This window comes from Sorex fumeus, unplaced genomic scaffold, assembly GCF_029834395.1.
Source record: "Sorex fumeus unplaced genomic scaffold, SorFum_2.1 ptg000006l, whole genome shotgun sequence".
NCBI lineage: Eukaryota > Metazoa > Chordata > Mammalia > Eulipotyphla > Soricidae > Sorex > Sorex fumeus.
In genome coordinates this window covers 60,490,540-60,513,535 of record NW_026606063.1, presented here as the reverse complement: position 1 = coordinate 60,513,535, position 22,996 = coordinate 60,490,540, and positions in this window count along the sequence as shown.

Below are 22,996 nucleotides of genomic sequence, written 5' to 3'. Positions count from 1 at the left end.
CTAGAGCTGTTACTGATTGGATTCCACGGGATGTCAAAAGACCGTGTGGCCGCCCACCTACCAGATGGTCAGACTTCTTCGTCAAGATCATGAACGATCAGTTTGAGGCCCTTCATGTTCCCGGAGCGAACAGATGCCATTGGGCTACACTAGCACGCGACAGGGACAAATGGAGATGTTACTGGCACCCGCTCAAGCAAATCGACGACTAACGGGAAGTTAAGTGATTTAAGTGATTAAGTGATCTGGATGAACCCAATGTAATCACAAGGATCTTTCGTCAGTAAGGAGGGCAGGAAGGCAGGAGGATTAGAGTGATATAGAGTAGAAAGTGTTCAACAACCAGAGCTAACATTGAGATGAAGCCAACGGGGAGGACGGGGGTTGGGGGACAGAAAACTGACTCACTCTTAGAGCATCTAGAAGATATACAACCCTGCTTACATCATTATTTTATTCTGATCTCCAAAATAATAAGAAAATGTTTTCTTGTGTTAAATGACTGACTTCAAGGTAATTTGTTTCAACAAAAAGAAAAGAATACACCTAATGTCCTTTTAATATGCTCCTGTCTGTTTCAATATGTCTTTGCTCAAAAAAGTGTGAATCATTGGAAAGCTATAACTAGCCACCAACTAATTCCTAAGTTCAGCTCCCCTCCCCACACTCCTGACTCTGTCTGTCTAGCCAACTTTACAGCCTTTATCAGGATGTGAGCCCAACTTAAGATGGGGAGTCTAAATTGGGCTGACAGGCCTCCCAGACACTAACTGAACGTTCACCACGTGATTGCTATTTGACCCAGATTCCTTCTCTGGTGCCTCTCCCAAATGTTTTACCTTGTCTGAAACACACTCCACCCTTTTGCACTTATCTCTTAGGTGGTGAATTGCTATAACTTCTCTTCCTGTTGCATGTAGAAACAGAATGATTCACTTATGTGTACTTCTGCCCTGGCCCCTGTTTAATGCCAATAGGAGCAGCTCATTCAAAAGCATCACATTCTTCCAGTTGCTCCTTTCTGCAATAAATTCAAACACTGCCTGAGTAAACCATACAACATAACATAACTATGGAGAACTGACAGTTGAGGGTAAGTGGGCACCAGGCATAATCTGAGTTCATTCCAACTAGAGCTTTTTACTTGATGTAAGAATTCTGTGTTACATCCAGAAGAACAAAAGCAACCGGTGTTAGCGTGGATGTGGGGAGAAAGGGATTCTCCTTCACTGCTGGTGGAAATGCCAACTGATTCAGCCCTTTTGGAAAACAATATGGACGTTTCTCAAAAAATTAGAAATTGAGCTCCCATTTGACCCATCAATATCACTTCTGTGAATATATCCTGGAGATGCAAAAAAGCACAGCAGAAATGACATCTGCACTTGTATGTTCATTGCAGCACTGTTTACAATAGCCAGAATCTGGAAAAAAACCCAAATGCTGAGAAATACTATGCAGTTATTAGAAAAGATGAAGTCATGTAATTTGCATATAAGTGAATCAACATAGAGAGCATCATTTTAAATGAAATGAGTCACGATCATGATCATGATCATCCTGTTGTTCATCAATTGCCTCGAGCAGGCACCAGTAATATCTCCTTCTTCCTAGCCCTGAGATTTTTTTTTTAAATTTTTATTAGTGAAGCCCTCCCGTTGATCATCGATTTGCTCGAGCGGGCCCAGTAACGTCTCCATTGGAGACTTTGTTGTTACTGTGTTTGGCATATCGAATACGTCACGGGGAGCTTGCCAGGCTCTGCCGTGCGGGCGAGACACTCTCGGTAGCTTGCCGGGCTCTCCGAGAGGGGCGGAGGAATTGAACTCGGGTCGGCCATGTTGGCTGCGAGCAAGGCAAACACCCTACCACTGAGGTACAGTTGTAGACTTACAAATTTTTGTGCTTGGGTTTCAATTATGCAATGAACAAATACCCATCCCTCCACCAGTGCCCATTTCCCACCACCATGAATCCCAGTATCCCTCCCACCCCCCATCCCCCATCCCACCCTGCCTCTGTGGCAGGGCATTCCTTTTGTTCTCCCTCTCCTTTTGGGTGTTGTGGTTTGCAAAAAAGGCATTGAGTAGCAATCATGTTTGGTCTATAGTCTACTTTCAGCATGCTTCTCCCATCCTGGGAGGATCCTCCCAATACCTTTTATTTGGTGCTCCCTTCTCTATCTGCGCTGCCTTTTCCTCTAACATGTGTATAGCCCTGAGATTTTAAAAGAGCCATATTCAATCCTCTTTCAGTGTTAGAAGAATGAGACCCATCATTGTTACTGGTATTTGGCATATTGAGTATGACACGGAAAGTTTTCCAGACTCTGCCGTGCTGGCAGGATACTTTCGGTAGCCTGCCGGGTTCTCCAAAGGAAAAATGAGATAATAAGATGCTGTGCAGCCACAAATGCGGCCGCGTGCTTCCAGGAGCTGGGTTTTATAGTCTCTGCATCTTGGCCATTGATGGGACCAACCTGGCACTGGCAGCAGCGGTGGGTGTGACGCCTACCTACTGGAAGATTGGGGATCTGGGTGGAGAAGGCCCTGTCCCAATCTGAGCAGGCTTGGAGATCTCAGCTCTGGGACCCGCATGCCTGGGTTCCTCTGCCGGTTCCTTCATGCATGAGGCTTGTCCAGACGTATGGAGAGTGGTCTCAGCATGGCTGTGGCTGGTTCTGGAGGTCTTTGGCTGCTGGGGCTCTGCTGGGGGTGGGGGGAGTAAACTCAACCCGCCTCCCTCCAAGGGGCCCCAGTGAGGACAGCCAGGCGCGGGAGCATGAAACTCTGCCAAATGAAATGAGTCAGAAAGAGAAAAATTGTACTCATTTGTGGAATATAAAGTAACAGAATGGGAGACTAACACCCAAGGATAGTAGAGATAAGGACCAGGAGGATTGATCCATGACTTGGAAGCTGATCTCACATGCTGGGGGAAAGGAAGTTCAGATAGAGAAGGGACCACCAAGTAAAGGATGCTTGGAGAGCCCACTCGGGATGGGAGATGTGTGCTGAAAGTAGACTATGGACCGAACATGATGGCCACTTAATACCTGTATTGCAAACCAAACAACCAAAAGGAGAGAGAGAGAGCAAAATGGAATGTGCTTGTAGGGGGCGGGGTGGCTGAGGGGGTGAGGGAGGGATACTGGGAACATTGGTGGTGGAGAATGGGCACTAGTGGAGGGATGGGTACTCGTCATTGTATGACTGAAACATAAGCATGAAACTTTGTAAGCCTGTAACTCTACCTCACCGTGATTCATTTAAAAAAAATAAAAAAAAAAATAAAATAAAAAGAATTCTGTGTTTATACTATATCATTTTATGACCTGAAGAGGCAAAATCCCAGAGTCTTCATAAGAAATAAAAGCAGTTAATGAGTGGGTTCTGTGTCTTTCTGTGGTTTAGATATAAAAGGAAAGTCTAGGAATACTTTGCTGGGTTATTTTTCTATTCGCTGTCCACAATGGAGTTCATTTCAACTCTGAGAACGTGAGGGAAAGAAAACTCACAATGCTTTCTTTTTCACAACTATTTGTCACTTCGGCAACTTCAACAGAACTGATGGGGATGCAAACAAACCATCAAGGTGGCAGTTGACTCCAGGGTTTCTAGGGAGCTCACCTAAATTCCATAAAAGATGAATAGCTGAAGTACTCATGCTGGGAATCCAGGTCTATCAGATAAAGGGGACGATGAGACAGCACCAGCATGGAGAAGGACAATCTCATAGAACGCAGGTTGTGTACCCTTAGAGCACAGAACCAAATAGGAGGGCAAGAAATGTCTACCCACAGCCTTCAAGATAAGGAGGGTCTAGTTACAATGACCAAGGTAAGATTTGGTGGAAAGTGAAAGGGGCAGAAGATGCAGATGTTCACTTTGAAATGGTTGAACATAAAGGAAATTAGGTTGGAATGTTCACTTCAGCTGGCTCTATCCTTTGTCCATTATTCTTTTCATGGCACTGTAGCACTGTCCTCCTGTTGTTCATCAATTTGCTCGAGCAGGCACCAGTAACATCTCTATTGTGAGACTTGTTACTGTTTTGGGCATATCGAATACGTCACGGGTAGCTTGCCAGGCTTTGCCATGCAGGTGGGATACTCTCGGTAGCTTACTGGGCTCTCCAAGAGGAGCAGAGGAATCAAACCCGGGTCGGCCACGTGCAAGGAAACCCCCCTACCAGCTGTGCTACTGCTCCAGCATTCTTAACAGAGACAATGCTCTCCTTTAGAGATTGCTAAGAAAGTTGGACCTCCTTTCTCTGCACAGGTTGAACTCAATTGACAGTACAGAAATTTTGAAAAATTCATAAACGTGGATTCTATCTTGTTACTATTGTAAATGTCTTACTGTGCTAATAATTAAATTTTATCGTAGGCAGGCAGATACAGAAAATAACAGTATTATAAAGTTAGTATTATAGCCAAGATTCCAGGCAGGACATGTTACCACCTCTCCTTAATTCTGTGAACTAGGTCAAAGCCTCCCTCTCTTTCATATACAGTTATATTTTTTCTTTCACTCCCCCAGAGAGTCTTCTTTCATACCTGACCATTCTTAAGACTCACCCAGTGGTCCCTGGGACTTCTCCCACCCATAACCTAACAGAGCTGGAGATGAGGATTGAGACCTCAGAGAAGACCTAATCCTAATGAGGTGGCAGAGGTTCACAGAATCACAATCAAGCCCCAAAGTCACAGTCATCTGGGAAAATGTTGATGTCATATGGAATGACTTCATACACATTCTTTGTAATCCTGGTCATGAATGATCAATTTCACTAGAATGCTACACTCACTAGTAGTCAGATCTACAGAACCAGACCACAGCACTTCGCACTGAAAATGGAAAAGTCAGCTCCCTTTAGTCTAGGTCTTCACCTCAGACAACCTCCCTGTCCCTGTCCCAAGGCTCCAAAGTCCCAGTCCACAAAATATGGCTCTGAACTCAGGTTTTTGTTGCCTTTCTCTCTACAGACAATTTATCTGTACAGAAGTGCACTTTACCCACAAAAGGATTCCTTCCAAGACCATCAATGAATACCCAAACTCAGATAGTTCTGAAAATATATCTCTATATATACATATCTATGATAGGGTTTAATTTCTGCATTAGAAATGGTAAGAGATTAATAATATAGAAAAATTGTAAAAAGTATACTATATATAGGTTTCCATATTATATAATAAACTATTATAGAAATAATATAGCATAATTTACTATATTTACGGTAAACTATAATAAAACTTTTGTGAATATGTTGATTTTCCAAGCACTTTTTGTACATACTCTGGGGACAGGTGGTCACAGATAACTGAAGTGAAGAAAAGCAAGACTGAGGGTAAGAATTTAATTTAGGGTTCTCAAGTTTCACAGACAGATTCAAATTCATCTGATTTGTTACTTTTTAAGACCTAACACAAGTTACTGATTCTCACCATACCTCAATTTCCTCATTTGTGAAGTCAGAGCTATAACAACACCTACATGAAATTGGTGTTGAGGATTAAAACATTTACTCATATGAGTAACACTTATCCAGGTGTCTGAGCTATAGAAAGAACTCAGCTGGTGTTAATCATTCTTAATGCTTTTTCCTGCTGCCTCTCTCTGGAGCATCATGCCATCAGCAGTATTTGGAGTCAGTGGGGGAGTGAGTGGAGAAATAAAGGGAGAGTTGGGGTGAGAAACTGAGGAAGGAACTGTGTAGGACCCACCCAACATTATGCAAGCAATGCTCTTCAGGGGTTCCTTTGCAAACCCAGAGACTTGGCCTAGTCTTGGACAAACCTTCTTGAACAGACAGGACCAGCCAAAAAGTGTCTCAGAGATTCCCCAGGCACGGCTCCTGGAAATGTATTTAGGCCAGTCCTGCCCACAGGAGCTCCAACACAAGGTTCCCTCCCAGTAGGACTCTGACTGGGCAGACATACACTTCGGTGGGGGACTCTGACACCTATCTGATGGAGGACAGATTCCCCACGATGCCTTGACGGGAAACAGTAAAATCTCAACCATTTGATAGTGCAGTAGCCACTGTACAGCATAATCCCACAGGAGAATAATCTTCAACATCTGATCATGCTGTCCAGATAACACTGAAGTTCTCATCCTTGAGCTTAAACACAAGGCACAGAGCTGGTCTCTGAGCTTAGAATGTCCTCCTAGACTTCTCCTGTGACACTGGTTCTTGGGTTTCCCTGCTTGTTGGCCCTGAACCTTCCCTCTCAGCACACTCTGCATGGTATGCCTCCTCTGAGGGCTGCTCCTGCCCTCTACTTCACTATCTCAGCATGGAGTACAGCACCTCCGTTTCATTTCCCCACTACATGGTAAGCTCCCATGTCACTGTTATTGTCACTGTCACTGTCCTCCTGTTGTTCATTGATTTGCTCAAGTGGGCACCAGTAACGTCTCCATTGTGAGACTTGTTGCTGTTTTTGGCATATTGAATACATCGCAGGACCAGCTTGCCAGGCTTTGCCGTAAATAAATGAAATAAGTAAATGGCTAAATAAATTAAAATAAGTCAAGTAAAATGAAATAAATTGTTTTCCTGGTCAAAAATGCTGGGACAGCTCTTCTCCTCCCAGGTCAGCCATTATTCAAACCCAGGACTTTGCTTTCCTCGCATACGTGACCCAGGAGTCCTCTAGGACCCCGGGCCACCCACCATCCCTGAGCCCCTTCCTGTTCATCCCAAACGCCATGCCCGGTTTACTTCTCTTCCCAGGTCAGTCATTATTCGAACTCAGGACTTCGCTTTCCCTGCGTACATGACTCAGGCATCCTCTAGAACCCTGGGCCACCCATCATCCCTGAGCCTCTTCCTGTTCGTCCCAAACACCGTGCCTGGTTTTTTTCTTCCTTCAGGTTGTACCCCCACACACAGCAGGTATTTGTAGTGGGCGTGGCCTCTGCAGAAGTGGGCGTGGCCTCCACCGAAGTGGGCATGGCTTAATATGCTCAATTGGTTGCAGGTAAATTACTCATACCCAGCAACCTCGTGTAATATCTCAGTCTCCATACCACCACACCAACGTGAAGAAACAACGCAACTCCCCACCACGAGGAGAGGACAATGAAAAGAGTCCAGAAGCCTCATTAGGTGTTACTCACTTAAGGGAGCTCTCTGAGAAAGAATTCAGATATGAAGTAATGAAGATGCTCAATAAATTCAATGAAACAGTGAGACATATATACAGTAAATTAAAGGAGGACATGAAAAAAATTGAGAAAATACAGGAAGAAATGAGAGCAGAAATTGGAAAGCTACGCCCAGAAATGTCACAAATAAAAGATTCAGTAGATGAAATAAAAAAAAAACTCAGTCTATGCCCTCAACAGTATATTGGCTATAGCTGAAGACAGAATCAGTGAGCTGGAAGATGACCTGCACAAAGCCTACAGGCAACAGCAAACAATGGCAAAAGACCTCAAAATAGCCCTAGAGCAAATCAGAGTTCTAGGGGATGATTCCAAGAGGAACAACATTAGAATAATTGGAGCACCAGAAGGTCAGGGAAACAGTCCCAATGAAAAAAACCACAGTTAAACAAATCATTGCTGTAAAGTTCCCATCGCTGGACAATGCAGGCATCCAGATTCAAGGAGCCCGAAGCGTGCCAGCTAAAAGAGACTCTAACAAAAACAGTCCAAGACATATCATAGTTAGAATGATGGATGCAGTGGATAGAGACATGATACTGCAAGCAGCAAGGTCAAAAAAAAAGGAAATCACATACAAAGGAGCACCCCTTAGATTCACAGCAAACCTATCAGAGGAAACCCTCCAACCCAAAGGCAATGGTGGGATATAGTGAAAAAAACTCATTGAAATGAACGCTTCACCAAGAATACTTTATCCGGCTTAAATCTCACTCAAACTTGAAGGAATGGTACACTATTTTGTGGATAAATAACAGCTCAGGAACTTCATAGACTCAAAACCAAACCTAAAAGAAGGGCTAACGGGGCTACTGTAAGATAAGACAAACCCCTACAAGCACAACAAACTCTTACAGAAAGATGACACAAAATTCCATGAAAATAATCTCTCTTAACATCAATGGTATGATAGCACAGCAGCAGGTCATTTGTCTTGCGCACAGCCAGCCCGGCCAAACCAGGTTCGATTCCTCCGCCCCTCTTGGAGAGTCCGGCAAGCTACCGAGAGTATCTCGCCCACATGGCAAAGCCTGGCAAGCTACCCGTGACATATTCAATATGCCAAACACAGTAACAACAAGTCTCAAAATGGAGACGTTACTGGGCCTGCTCGAGCAAACATCAATGGTCTAAATTCACCAATTAAGAGACACAAAGTGGCAAAAAGGATACAGAGACAGAAGCCAACATTCTGCTGCCTACAAAAACACATCTGAACAATCAGAACAAACACAGACTTGAAGTCAAAGGATGGAAAACAACCAATCAAGCAAACAACCCTCAAAAAAGCTGGAGTGGCCTTACTAGTATCGGACAACATCGATTTCAGGTTGAAAAAGATTAGAAGGGACAGTGAAGGCCATTTTGTATTAATCAAGGGGTATGTACAGCAGGAAGAAATCACATTCCTAAACATATACGCACCCAATGAAGGACCAGCCAAATACCTACAACTGCTAACCTTCAGAAGGACATTACAAGAAACACAATATTAGTTGAAGACTTCAACACAGCCTTATCACCCCTAGATAGATCAAGAAAATTAAAACTCAGCAAGGAAATAATGGCTCTGAAGGAAGAAATAGAAGACAGAGGGCTAACAGATTTATACAGGACTTTATACCCCCCCCCCAAAAAAGAATACACATTCTTTTCCAGTGCACATGAAACATTTCCCAGAATAGACCGTGTGCTGAGCCACAAACACACTTCAACAGAAATAGGAAGATAGATACTATATCAATTATCTTCTCAGACCACGATACACTGAAGATAGAAGTGAATCATGTACAGATGCAGAAAAACAAATCAAACACCCATAAATTAAACAACTCAATGTTGAACAATGAGTGAGTCAGGGAAAAAAATCAAGGACAAAATCAAAAGATACCTGGAAACAAAAGAGAATGAAGACACGAGCTACTAAAACATCTGGGATGCAGCTAAAGGGGTGGTAAGAAGAAAATTTATAGCTCTGCAAGCATTTCCCAGGAAGGAAGAAAGGGCTCACATAAACAACTTGACTTCAAAGCTCAAGATCCTAGAAAAGGACCAACAAAACTATGAAAAAAAGAAGAAATCAACGACATGGAAACCAAAGAAACAATCCGAAAGATCAATGAAACCATGATCTTGTTCTTAAAGAAAATAAAAGAGATAGATAAACCACTAGCAACATTCACAAAGAAACAGAGAGAGAGAGAGAGAGAGAGAGAGAGAGAGAGAACCCTAATAAACCGAATAAGAAATAAGAAGGGGAATATCACAACTGAAACCAAAGAAATTCAAAAGATCATCAGAGACTACTTTGGAAGTCTGTATGAAACAAAACAAGAGAACCTAGAAGAAATGTATAAATTCCTGGATTCCTACAATCTCCCAAGGCTGAATCAAGAAGATCTAGAAAACCTAAATAGTCCTCTTAAAATCAAGGAAATTGAAACTTTCATCAATAGTCTTCCGAAAAACAAAGCCCCAGTCCAGATGGATTCACTAGCGAATTTTTCCTAACATTTAAAGAGGACCTATTGCCAGTTCTTCTCAAGGTTTTCCAGGAAATTGAAGTAACAGAAACTCTCCCGAACAGTTCTTATGAGGCTCATATCTCTCTAATACCAAAAGGAAACAAGGACACCACAAGAAAAGAAAACTACAGGCCGATATCCCTGATGAACACGGATGCAAAGATTCTCAACAAAATACCAGGAAATAGAACTCAACAACTAATCAAAAAGATCATACACCATGGCCAAGAGGGATTCATCCTGGGGATGCAAGGATGGTTTAATATTCGGCAATCAATCTACATAATCCATCATATCAACAAAAGAAAAGATAAAAACCATATGATCATATCAATAGATGCAGAAAAAGCATTTGACAAGATCCAGCACCCGTTTATGATGAAAACCCTCACCAAAATGGGTATAGAAGGGACTTTCCTCAATATAGTTATAGCCATCTACCACGAGCCTGTGACAAGCATCATCCTCAAAGGGGGAAAAACTAAGAGCCTTCTGTCTAAGATCAGGGACAAGACAAGGATGCCCACTCTCTCCACTGCTGTACAATAAAATACTGGAAGTACTTGCAATAGCGATTAGGCAAGAAAAAGACATTAAGGGCATTCAGGTAGGAAAGGAACAAGTTAAGCTCTCACTATTCACAGATGATATGATACTATACTTAGAGTACCGTAAAACCTCTATCAAGAAACTCCTAGAAACATTAGACTTGTAGAGTAAAGTTGCAGGCTACAAAATCAATACCCAAAATTCCATGGCTTTCCTATACACAAATAATGAGAGAGAAGAAAGTGACTTAAAATTTAAAAAATCCCATTCACAATGGTGCCCCAGAAAATCAAGTACCTAAGAATCAGTTTAACTGAGGACGTAAAAGACTTGTACAAAGAAAACTACAAAATGCTACTTTAGGAAATAAAAGGGGACTCGAGGAAATGGAAAGATATCCTCTGCTCATGGATCAGAATTAACATTGTCAAAATGGCAATACATTCCAAAGCATTGTAGAAATTCAATGCGATCCCTATAACAATACCCATGACATTCTTCAAAGAAATGGAGCAAATACTCCTGAATTTCATATGGAACAATAATTCCCCACTAATAGCTAAAGCAATTCTTGGGAAAAAGAAAAAGGGAGGAATCAACCTCCCCAACCTCAAACTCAAATACAAAGCAGTAATAATTAAAACCACATGGTACTGGAACAAAGGCAGAGCCACAGACCAATGGAACAGGGTTGAATATACTGACATCTCTCCCCATACATATGATCATCTAATCTTTGATAAGGCAGCAAGAAATGTGAAGTGGAGCAAAGAAATCCTCTTTAACAAATTGTGCTGGCAAAACTGGACAGCTACATGCAAAAAAATGGGCTCAAGTCTCTACCTAACACCATGTAGAAAAGTAAGATCAAAATGGATTAAAGACCTTAATATCAGACCGGAATCCATAAGGTACATTGAAGACAAGGTTGGCAAAACCCTCAACGACATAGAAGCGAAGAGTATCTTCAAAATGACACACCACTGGACAAGCAAGCGAAAACAGTGATAGACACATGGGAATATCTTACTAAGAAGTTTCTGCACCTCAAAAGAAACAGTGACCAAAATACAAGATCAGTGTACAGAGTAGGAAAGGATATTTGTCCAATACCCATCTGACAAGAGGTTGATATCAAGGATATACAAAGTACTGGTTAAACTCCACAAGAAGAAAACATCCAACCCCATCAAAAAATGGGGTGACTAAATGAACAGAAACTTTCTCAAAGAAGAAATCTGCGGCCTGTCCTTCACGCCCTACCGAGGTCACCAGTTGCCCCCCATGAGCGGCTCTCTGGCACGGCCACGGCCCCAGAAGCACAAGGACTTAATGCAGAAAACCAGCAGCTTGGAGCAGAAAAGCGAACGGACTATGCGTTAATCCACACCAGCATGCCTGCCTGGAGCGGAAAGGGTGTTGCTCCCTTCACCCTCTCCTCTATGGAAAGAAAGATGGCGGCCGCACGGGAGCCTTAAGGACAGCAGGTATGAGCCGGGGGTCAGGGGGCGACGAAAACCTCATGGGAAGGGGAGCGTTCTGGCCCGTCCTTCATGCCCTACTGAGGTCACCAGTTGCTCCCCATGAGCGGCTCTCCGGCATGGCCACGGCCCCAGAAGCACAAGGACTTAATGCAGAAAACCAGCAGCTTGGAGCAGAAAAGCGAAAGGACTATGTGTTAATCCACGCCAGCATGCCTGCCTGGAGGGGAAAGGGTGTTGCCCCATTCACCCTCTCCTCTCTGGAAAGAAATATGGTGGTACGGCCACGACTCCAGAGCACAGAATCCAATCTCTTAATTATCTGACTTTTAGCAGAAATACTTCCAGGGTTAATAAGTAAAATAGCAGAAATCCAAACCGCGCGGCCGCAATAGCGGCCGTGCAACAACATTTAATTCTTGAACCCAGATGTAGAAAGCAAATCATTTCACAACGCTTTTTCAGCATGTCTGATGGGGGGGGGGGGGGTAAACTCTAAATAATAATGGTGCATCTTTTATCGAAACAATGAATCTAGTCAAAGTAGATAGAGTGTTAACTAGAACTCATCTGCCTCACAGGAATTGGGAGGGGTGGGAGGTGGGGTTTTATTGGGGTTCGTGGTAAAAAATAAGTATTGGAAAAGGGAAATGTGTTTGATATTTGCATGACTGAGACCTAAACCTGAAAGCTTTGTAACTTTTCCCACTGTGATTCAATAAATAAATAAATAAATAATTTTAAAAAAAGAAGAAGAAATCTGAATGGCAAAAAGGCACATGAGAAAACACTCTACATCATTAATCATCAGGGAGATGCAGATCAAAACAACGATTAGAGATCAACTCACACCACAGAGACTGGCCCACATCCAAAAGAACTAAAGCAACCATTGTTGGCATGGATGTGGTGAGAAAGGGACCCTCCTTCATTGCTGGTGGGAATGCCTAATGGTTCAGCCCTTTTGAAAAACAGTATGGATGTCTCTCAAAAAATTAGAAATTGAGCTCCCATTTGACCCAGCAATACCACTCTTGGGAATATATCCCATAGTATAAAGAAAAAGTATAGTTGTAGTGACATCTGCACTTCTATGTTCATTGTTGTACTGTTCACAATAGCCAAAATTTGTTCATTGCAGAACTGTTTAAAATAGTCAGAACCTGGAAAAAATCTGAGTGCCTGAGAACAGATGAATGGTTAAAGAAACTTTGGTGCATCTATACAATGGAATACTGTGTAGCTGTTAGAAAAGATGAAGTCATGAAATTTACATACAAGTGGTACTACATGGAAAGTATCATGCTAAGTGAAATGAGTCAGAAAAAGAGGGACAGACACAGAAAGAAAGATTGCATTCATCTGGGGAACATAAAGTAACAAAATAGGAGACAAACACCCAAGAACAGCTGAGATAAGTACAAGGAGGTTCACTTCATGGCTTGGAGGCCAGCCGCACATGCTAGGGGAAAAGACAGCTCAGGTAGAGAAGGGAGCACCACAAAAAGGGTATTGGGAGCATCCTCCCAGAATGGGAGATGCATGCTGAAAGTAAACTATAGTAATAACATGATTCCCACTCAATTCCTATTTTGTAAACCCCAGCACCCAAAAGGAGAGAGAGAACAAAAGGGAACGCCCTGCCACAGAGGCAGGGTGGGATTGGGGGGATGGGGGATGGAAGGGATACTGGGATTAGTGGTGGTGGAGAATGAGCACTGGTGGAACGATGGGTACTCGATCACTGTTTAACTGAAACCCAAGCACAAAGATTTGTAAGTCTACAACTGTACCTCATGGTGTTTCACTAATAAAAATTTTTTTAAAAATTAGAAATTGAGCTCCTATTTGACCCAACAATACCACTCCTGGGAATATATCCCGGAGAGGCAAAAAAGTACATTCGAAATGACATCTGCACTTCTATGTTCATTGTTGTACTGTTCACAATAGTCAAAATTTGGAAAAAACCCAAGTGCCCAAGAACAGATGACTGGTTAAGGAAACTTTGGTACATCTACACAATGCAATACTATGCAGCTGTTAGAAAAGATGAAGTCATGAAATTTACATACAAGTGGTTCTACATGGAAAGTATCATGCTAAGTGTAATGAGTCAGAAAGAGAGGGACAGACTTAGAAAGACTGCACTCATCTGGGGAATATAAAGTAACAGAATGGGAGTTGAACACCCAAGAATAGTTGAGATAAGTACCAGGAGGTCTGCTCCATGGCTTGGAAGCCGGCAGCACATGCTGGGGGGAAAGGCAGCTCAGACAGAGAAGGGAACACCAAGTAAAGGATGCTTGGAAGACTCAGTTGGTATGGAAATGCATGCTGAAAATAGACTAGACGGAACACAATGGCCACCCAATACCTCCATTGCAAACTACAAGACCCTAAAGGAAAGAGTGAGCAATAGGCAATGCCCTGACACAGAGGCATGGTGGGATGTGGGGGTTGGGGTGTGGGGGTGGGATGGCTACTAGGATCATTGGTGGTGGAGAATGGGCACTGGTGGAGGGATGGGTACTCGATCATTGTATAACTGAAACCCAAACACGAAAGTTTTTTAAGTCTACAACTGTACCTCATGGTGTTTCACTAATAAAAAAAAAGATCCTTACAAAGCTAGTACCTTCTCTAAGCTAATTGTTGGGTCTTCAGAAAGATGTTTTAGACACACATATATACACACACATGTATGGCCACACCCAGAAATTTTCAGGGCTTACTCCTACCTCTATTGCTAGGATTTTCAGATTTCCTAAACTCCATGTCTGAGTTTGGTCTCTGACATGTCATTGATTCTGACTGGAATCCATCCTGGTAGCTATCAGGTGCTGTTAGGGCTCAGAACAAGGTTTTCTGGGAAGGCTTTACATGTCCTCTTTAGGAAATCAGAGGGATATGGTTTTAGTAGCAGGGAGCGAAATAGGAGCCAGAGGCTGCTCAGCTTCTCCTCCCCACATCAGGGTACCAGGGTGAAAACCACATACCTTGGTCAAGGTTTCCCATTATCCATGGTTCGGTCTCAGTCTCCTGTCATGGTTAGTGTGATGCCCTTAGGATCTCTGATCTCGAGCGCTCAAGTCTGGATCTCATTTTAAATAGTATTGCAATGCGTGTGCAAAAGGACTGAATAGAACGGCATTCCTTTGGCATAGGACGGCTTAGGACAGCATTCCTTTGGTGATAAATAGCATCTTAGGTTATCAGTGACTATTCATTGCCTATATTTGCATGCTACTGTATAAACAAACTCCTTTGCCATATCTGCCAGAGACTAACATTTCAACACATTTCAATACACTTGAGAGAGGCTGTGTGACTGCCAGTCCAGTCTGAGGGCAAAGGAATAGGAAAGATGTATGAGGGAATAAAAAGGGGAGATGAAAGGTCCAAGTTAGACAGTAGGCAAGGAAGTGCTGTGAAATCCTTACATTGGTGCTTTGCCCCAACTCCAGAGTCAAATCAGAGAGTCTCCATCTTCCAGAGAAAAGTAACCTCCTTTCTGATTTCCTTTCATATTCACTCTAGATATCACTGATATCTTGCTTCATTTCTTCTTCAGTGGTAGTGTGCAGAACATCCACAAGGTTTCTCCTTAATGAAGCCCACCAGGGACCAGTTTCTCTCTACGGTCTTTGCTGACCAGTTTCCTACATTTTGCAATGCACTTGCTATTATCACCTAAGAATGTTTCATAGTGTCAAGAGAAGCTAATCCATTCAAAAAGAAATCCTAATGACTCACAGAAATAATAACCTCTAGGTCACCTCTACTGGCACCCAGACACAGGAAGACACAGGAATAACAATGGCAACAACTGTAGCATTCAACCATGGTGCTCTCACTATGCCAGGTATTGGCAATCCCATATTACTAATCCTTTTATTAGTATGAGATAAATATTATTCTCTGCTTTCCAAATTAAAGAGGGTACAGTTATGAAAATAGTTCATCAGTGTGCCAAAGATCAGATATACCTAGCTGCAGGCATCACAAGAGTATAAATATGACTTACTTGCTCATACTGTATCTCCATCTCTTAAAAGCCCCTTTTACAGACTTGGGTGTCCAGGGGACAAAGAAATAGTACAGTGGGCCTTGCATGAGGCTGACCCAGGTTTGATCCTCAACATCCCATATGGTCTCCTAAGCACCTTCGGATATGATTCTTAAGTGAATCTGAGCACCTTCAGATATGACTCAACTTCACCAGATGTAGCCCAAAAACCAAGGCTATTGTCTTCTTTGCTTATCTTTTTCTTTTACATACACACCTATGTAACATACAAACAAAAGAATGGGACTGAGGAATTCCTTTTTTGGCTTGTTTTTCCTACTTAACATTGTATTCTGCCTTTTTCTACTCAATATAGCTCTGATTATTTTGTTTCAGGAAGATTTTCTATATGATTTTCTTCTCCTGGGTAACATTAATTTTTAAGAGTATAAATGTTTGTGTTTTAAAGATACAGATGAACATTCTGTGTCCATCACCAAAATCTCATCCCCAAACTCCATTGGGTCCTCAAGACCTAACTCCAGGCTTGGAGATCTCAGCAGTTTTTGGTCAATCTCAGAGATTGGTTTTTGTTTTGTTCAGACATTGTCACTTCTCTTGTTTTGTTTTTAATATACCACATACAAGTGATATCATCTGATATTCATCTTTTCCTTCAACTTACTACACTTAGCACAGTACCCTACGGTTCTACTCATGTACCCAGCAATGTATCTATAGCATCATACACTGGCTTGTGTGATAGCTAGGAGATCTGCAGTTGTGAGAAACTGGCAGAAACTACAAAGCAGAGATCAAGTGATGCTGAGCAGCCTCCCATGTAGAGAGAGGTCAAAAGTGTTTGGTAAGACCTGTGACACTAAACTTCAGCATGCCTGGACTGCAAACAAAGGTTCAAGGTCACAGGGTCTTTGGTAGCACCTTTTCACCTACCTCTGAGCAGGGCTGAGGGGTGGAAGTCAGGAGTTCAAGCTCACAAATGCCTGGAGATGTCTGGGCATCAACTTTGAGTGATCCTAGTTGTGACCGGGATGTATAGTCACAAATTCCCAGAGGTGACTGTGTGCCAAATTCAAGCAGGCCTAGCGGTAGCCTTGGATTCAAGATAGTAAGTGCATAGGGCATCTGTTCACCAAGTTTGAAATTTGAGTGGCAACCAGGGGCTGGAGAATAAATGTCATTGTCATATGGATGTAGGCACTAGTTAGGGAACCATGCTAGAGATAGCTTAAAAGGATGTTGGGGGTAAACCACAGAATCTCAGTAAGTAAGTACATTTTTTAATATTTCTTAAAGAAGAAGAATAAGAAAAAGAAGAAGAAGAGGAAGGGGAAGGGGAAGCGGAAGGAGAAGGAGGAGAAGGAGGAGGAGAAGGAGAAGGAGAAGGAGAAGGAGAAGGAGAAGGAGAAGGAGAAGGAGAAGGAGGAGGAGGAGGAGGAGGAGGAGGAGGGGAAGGGGAAGAGGAAGAGGAAGAGGAAGAGGAAGAAGAAGAAGAAGAAGAAGAAGAAGAAGAAGAAGAAGAAGAAGAAGAAGAAGAAGAAGAAGAAGAAGAAGAAGAAGAAGAAGAAGAAGAAGAAGAAGAAGAAGACAGCCAAAATTTTCTTTAGTAACCAGCCATGTTTTGGTAGGGCCACAGGTTGTGACTTGCTAACTAGAAATCAAATGTGAATTGGAAAGGGCCATATGTGTCTGTAGGCATAGGCTGAAATAGTGCCTCTCAGCTCCCACTTAACCTATCTTCTATAGATTGGTGGAGTTCTCCACAGGAATTATCCCTCATTCCTCAGAGTCATTTACCCATTTGTTATGGAATGGAGATCCTGTAAGACCAGCATGGTTAGGAGATGTCACCAAGGTAGTGCCTGCCAGCAACTCTGATTCCTGTTTATATCTGTTCATTTCTTCTTTAACATTTCAGTGTTTGAAGTATAGAATTACAGAATTGAGATACTTGGAATTCAGCAGAACCAGTTCTGTGCTCCATGGCCATATTGTACACCTTAGAAATGTCTTCTTGATTTCAGCTTATTCTAAATGAAGTTTCTCCTTTGGCAAGTTTCTTCTCTCGATGTCAAATCCATTGGTTTCCCCTCCTTATGTCTTTTTTGAAAACTTTGTTGTTTGGGATTTCAGGTAAATTTTTGTGCATATTAATCCAAGTTTTATTGTATATTTTGCCTTGACTGCAGGATGATACAGTCAGTTTCTTTTAATACAGTCCTCTTGGTCTTATCCCTTACATAAAAACTCTACAACCTTATTCTTAATTATAGCAAGATTATTATTATTTGTCTGAAGATCTGAAACAATTTTATGCCCTTGAAAGCTAGAATAAAACAACCTAATTTGTCTGTTAGGTTTCTAATAGAGAGGGATATTTAAAGAAAGACGGAGGAAATTGTGAAGGAAAGATGAAGTAAAATATAAAACAAATTTTAAAATGAACACTAAATTTTATTCTGTGTAGAATGGGCTAACTACAGGCACATTTGTTGTGCTAAGATCTGGGATTTAAAAAAACGGGGTGTCAAAGAAGAGCAAAAGGGATTGCCCTGCCACAGAGGCAGGGTGGGGAAGAGGAACGGTGTGGGGATGGTGGGAAGGATGTTGGGACCATTGGTGGTGGAAAATGGGCACTGGTAGAAGGATGAGTACGTGGCCATTGTATGACTGAAATGCAAGCACGGAAGTTTGTTAGTCTGTAATTGCACCCCAAGGTGATTCACTAATGAAAAAATGGGGTGAGATTGGGGCATCTAGTATTGTTCTCAGGATGGGGAAGATGGAAGCCAGAGAGGAAATATCATGTTTGGGAGGGTGTACATAAGTTTGAAGAGACACCACCTAGAGCTTCCAAAAGAGAGAAGGGAAATGAGAATAGGAATGTCTACCACAAAGGGTGTTACATAGAAATTTTTTTGAGCTTTCAGTGTAAACCCCTGCCTTGATGAAAACTAAACCCCAATAAATTTGAAAATCCTTTTTAATACTGACATGCATGGAGGTGCTATTTTTTTTAATTAATCTGTAGGAAGTTAAAGAAGAAAACAAAGGACAGTTAATTTGTGTGTCAAAATTTTGAAAATTTGGGGGTGTCATTTGTATACATACTATAATGATAAATATGTCAAAAAATTGATTATTTTCCTAGAACCAATCCCCAAAAATGTAATGAATCCAAATATATCTGTATTTTAATTTAAATACTTCTAAAATGTGGTTTTTAAGTATCTCATCTATTAGATATTTTTCATTAGTGTAACCACTCATCACCACATTAGTATGACCATGTACCTAAAACTATGTTTATGTAGGATCATACTGTACAGTGACTACTGCATGATCATGGTTGAGATTTTACTGTCTCCATCAAGGCATCACTGGTCCACCACTGGCAGGAAACCTCCCCTCCATCAAACAGGTGTCAGAGTCCCCCACTGAAGTAAGTGTCACCTGCCCAATAAGGTCCCTACAGGGAGGGAACATCGTGTGGGAGCTCCTGTGGGCAAGACTGACCTGAATATATTTCTAGAAACCTTGCCCTGGGGAATCCCCCAGATACTGTTGTGGCTGGTCCTGCACAGGGAGGTTTGTTCAGGTCCTAGGTTCTCACTGCTTGGTGGCTCCTGGGTGATTCTTACCTTACCTTCTCACTCCCAACTCTTTCTGTCTCTTCATTGCCCAACCAGTGTAGAAATTTGTTCTATCCTAAGAATTTCTGATTGGAAATGGAACTCTGAGACAAAATATTGTGTGATTAAGATCCTAGCACCAATAAATAAAAATAATCACAAACAGATCCATCAATGTACACTTAAGTGAAACATCTCATTTTCATGAGTAATTTATTTTCTGGGTAGCATGGTGCACAACATTTTAATTAAAACTAGAAAATTTGGGGCCAAACATAAAGTACAGAGATTAAGGTGCTTGCCTTACATGTGGCTGACCCTTGTTTAGGCCCTGGAACAATTCTAAGTGTCCTATCTGTCAAGCAATTACAGAACTCATCCATTTTCAAGAATAGCATGCACAGGTGCACATCGCAAGGAATGTCAAATAATTTGCATTTGTTTACTCTGTCTAACCAAAGAGCTATCGACTAATTGCCTTCTGCTTTCATAACTTCAAGCTTATCCTCTCTTGTTTGAGGTAATCATTTCAAGGAATTTAGGGCACCAGATCTCCAAACATCCACTGAGAGCTGCAGACATTGAATGAACATCGTCTTTCAGGTAAGTGGAATTCACCTGGGGGTTCTGGATTATAGACTTAGCAACTTTAGCCATCCTCAGCAAAAATTACCCTAGTCAAAACTTCTGACACTATGGATCAGCCTGGATGGGGAAGTAGAACAGATATTGTTGAACTGGCCTCTATCCTTACTAGAAAAACCTCTTTCATGTAGCTTTTTTAATATTTCCAAATTTTGTCACTGAAATATATTGTGAACAACTTGTTCCAAGGTACAAGAGCAGACATTTCCTTCCTGTATACTGTTATGATAAATATGTCAAATAATTTATTATTTCCCTAGAGATTTTATTAAATTAAGGTAAGGTAAGGTAAGGCCCTCCCGTTGATCGTCGATTTGCTCGAGTGGGCCCAGTAACGTCTCCATTGGAGACTTTGTTGTTACTGTGTCTGGCATATCAAATACTCTCGGTAGCTTGCCGGGCTCTCCGAGAGGGGCGAAGGAATCTGTATAGATATATAGGAAATTCGTGTATTCCTCAAAAATTTGAAGCATACTGCAAATAAAATAAAATATATATTTTATCAAATAAATTGAAAGTCAATTGGCTGTCAGTGCTGAAGGCAGAAGGGAGGAATGAAGCTTGGGAGTATAAATAAGTATCCTGGTGCTCTGTTAGGGTACTGGTTATGTCACTCGCTCCTCCATTACAGGCACTGGAAAAATAATCTTGAAGGCTTATAAGAATTTTTGTCTTAGGGAAGTGCTTTCAGACTCACTACTTGGACCATTCATGCTTGATGGAGATAGATGGAGATGGCTGAATGTAGCATCTTTCTCAAATGGATCTGAGGATATTCCCTTAATGGACACAACCTGAAGTTTTACATGAATTTTATTTTATTTTTTAATTTAATTTTATTTTTATAAAGTGGTTCTCAATATTTGATACGTTTACTATTTGAACACCAATCCCACCACCATTACACCTCCCCACCACCATATTTTGGATGTTTCCATCCCGATCTCCAACCCCTGCCCCAAGCAGACCCAAAATAATTTATTTTGTATTGTTCGTTATGAATAAACCACTGAAAATTCTCCCAAAAACTTTCCTTAAAAGAAAGTGTGTGAAGATTATCATATTTCACTCAGGGGTCAATAAGCCCTTCTATAAGAGATTACTAATATGTTGTTAAGGGTTGAGCCTTATGTGCATATATGTGCATATATGTACATATGTATGTATACATATATCTGTAAAAATATATTTCCCTCTAAGGCTGGTTGCCTTCTACTTTAAACTCCATCAAGTGTGGTGTGCTACTCTTGGAGATTGAGTGGTGTGAGGTATGAGACGTGAAAATTACTGCCAGAAGTACCTCCTTGGCCCCCTGGATACCACTGAGGAGCATCCTCCATTTTCTCACTATCCAAGCTTTATTATTGATTAATTTATCTATATCCTTTGTTTCTCTATATACCACATATGAGTGAGATCATTCTGTCTTGATCACCTGCTTCTGGTCTATTTTGCTCATCGAGATATTCTATCTGAGTTGCCACAAATGACAAGGCTTTCATTGTGACTTCGTAGTATTCTAGTATGTATATATACCACAACATTTTTTTAATCCGTTCATATGTCGTTAGAAATTTTAATTTCTTCCACTTCCTGGTGTAAGAGCTACATTAAACATGAGTACGCGTGTATCTTTTGTAATTAATGCTTCTGTGATTTGGGGGTAGATACCAATGAAATGGGATAGTTGGGTCAAATGGGAGCTCCATTTTCACTTTTTAAGAAATGTCCATATTGTTTTCCTTAGAGAGTGGACCATTGCTAGCAGTCCTAGCAGCAATAAATAAGGGTTCCTTTTGCACCAAGCCCCCAACATTTGCTGTGTCTTTTTCTTTTTCCTTTTTTATGTGTATGCCATTCTCACTGTTGTGAGGTGGTATCTTATTTTCATTTTGATGTCCATTATGGACACTTTTCATACGCTTATTAACCATCCCTGTGCCTTATTTGTTGGAACTATTTAATCATGTCTTCTCATTTCCTGATGGGTTTATTAGCTTTTTGTGTTGCTAAGTTTTGTGAGTGCTATATAGATTTGGGATACTAGTCCTTTATCTGAAGTATTATATGTGAATATCTTCTCCCAGTCAGTTGGATATCTTTGTATTTTAACCTGAATTTCTCTTATCATGCAGACACTTTTCAATTTCATGTAGTCACAGATACTTTTTTTTGTTTTTGTTAACTTTGCCAGTGGAGTAAGGTCATTGAAGATTCCTTTGGGGTTCAGGTCATACAGGGTTCTGCCTATGTTTCATTTATGTATTTTTTATGTTTTCTGGTATAATTCTAGGTCTTTGACCCATGTTTAATTAATATTTGCATGTAGCGTGAGATGGATCCAGTTTCATCTTTTTGCAAGTTTGTTTTCAGTGTTCCCAAACCCATATGTTGAGAGGTTTTTACCTTGCTTCACTTTGTGCACCTAACGCCTTTGTCATCAATTAATAATCCATATATCTGAGGACTTATGACAGGAATCTCAATACTGATAAATTGGTCTGTCATCCTATACTTATTCAAGTACCATACTGTTTTAATTATTATAGCATAGTGTAAAGTCAGGGAATATAATACCTACAAACTCCTCTTTTGTTTTCAGAATGGCTTTGGCTATTCATGGTATTTTATATTCCATACAAATTTTAGTAATGTTCATTATAATACCTTAAAGAACATCAGAAGAATTTTAATGGGAATCACATTAAAGCTGTATAATATTTGGGGTAGCATAGAAATGTTAACAATATGAGTTCTTCCAATCCATGACCATGGGGTAGTTTTCCATTTTCTGTTCTCTTCTGTGTTTCTGTGTTTGGCATATCGAATACGTCACGGGTAGCTTGCCAGGCTTTGTCGTGTGGGCGAGATATACACAGTAACAACAAATCTCATAATAGAAACACTACTGGCCCTGCTCAAGCAAATCGATGAACAATGGGAGAACAGTGCTATA